Here is a 1,743-nt window from a genome sequence, read left to right as displayed (position 1 = left end):
AAAAAAAAAAAAAGAGTATGAAAAGGCTTATTACTAGGCCAGGTATGGTGACTCATGCCTGTAATCCTAGCACTCTGGTGGGCCAAGGCCAGTGGACTGCTTGAACTCAGGGGTTTGAGACCAGCCTGAACAAAAGCAAGACACCATCACTATTGAAAATGGAAAAAAAGAAAGGAAGGAAGGAAGGAAGAAGGGAGGGAGGGAGGAAGAAAGGAAGGGAAGGAAGAAAGGAAGGAAGGAAGGAAACAAACTAGCCAGGCATTGTGGTGCACACCTGTACTCCCAGGTACTTGAGAGGCTGAGGCAAGAGGATCACTTGAGCCCAAGAGTTTGAGGTTGCTGTGAAATTGAGTCAAAAAAAAAAAAGATACTATAAGCCATATATGAAAAACCCACATCATCATTCTTGGTGATAAAACAGATTTTTAATATCTAAGAAAAAAAAAACAAAGATCTCTACTATAACTAGCTCTACTCAATGTGTAAGAGAGGTGCCCCCAAGAAAATTAGGCAATAAAATGAAATTAAAACACTCCAGATTAATACATATAATCCATATTAGCACATACAAAGCTACAGACAAAAGTCACATTTTGTCACTACTTACAGATGAACAAACCCAAATGTACAGGAACATAAACTCACAAAGCCCAGACACTAAAAGATGCTCCCAGAGACAGACCCTGCCTATTCTGAGCAAGTTCCTCAATTCTTAGGAATGATCACTAAAATACATAATATATTTTTGCTTATTCTCTAGTCTTCTTGAATATTAGTATCAAAGGGACAGAGATATTAGCACGGCTTTGTTCACTAAAACCAATTAGAGAACCTGTTACTTAGAACAGGCTGATATTAATTGAATATTAAGACTCAGACACACATAAGTGGATTTTACACAATTCTCATCAAAGACCAACATCAGATCTTCAAAAAGTGAATTGTTTTCTTCTCCATCTTGTGTGGCTAAAGGGTGCCTCTTGGTCCCCAAACCAATCACAAAAGGTGGCTCCTTGAACCCATTCTGATGGTGAAGAGATTTCACACTTCCTGAGCACACTACAAAACAGGAGCCAAATAATACAAAAGGGTAGGCCTGCAATGGATTGAGTAATAATGACTCACCCCCTCAAGTTGTTCTTTTTTTTTTTTTTTTAGAGACAAGAGTCTCTCTTTATCGTCCTTGGTAGAGTGTGGTGGCATCACAGCTCACAGCAAGCTCCAACTCCTGGGCTTAGGGGATTCTCTTGCCTCAGCCTCCCAAGTAGCTGGGACTACAGATGCCTGCCACAACACCTGGCTATTTTTTGTTGCAGTTTGGCTGGGGCCAGGTTCAAACCCACCACCCTCGGAATATGGGGCTGGTGCCTACCCACTGAGCCACAGGCACTGCCCCTCAAGTTGTAAATGTTTCCAGAAATGTGCCCCCCATGACTTGATCCTTAGTTTGCTTTTCCACTGGGAGCTCATAGAGGGTACTCAGGGCGCACATCTCATGGCTCAGCAGTGTGCCTTCCATTGCACACTTCTTGGTAGCTATCACCTCCAAAGGCCACCTGTGTTGGCAAACCTTGCTGACTTATGGTGACACTGAAATAACCTTGGGGTTATGAAAAAAATAAACTCAGACCCACTCAGATGCTATTAATGGTGATTTATTCACACCTGCACAGGGGGCCATTGTTCTGAGACAAGTGGCCCCGAAGTGCAGGCTTTTTTGTCTTTTATACCTTTTCTTCTCTG

Source organism: Otolemur garnettii, unplaced genomic scaffold (assembly GCF_000181295.1).
Source record: "Otolemur garnettii isolate 467f Iridium unplaced genomic scaffold, OtoGar3 scaffold00127, whole genome shotgun sequence".
NCBI lineage: Eukaryota > Metazoa > Chordata > Mammalia > Primates > Galagidae > Otolemur > Otolemur garnettii.
This window is presented reverse-complemented; position numbering follows the sequence as displayed.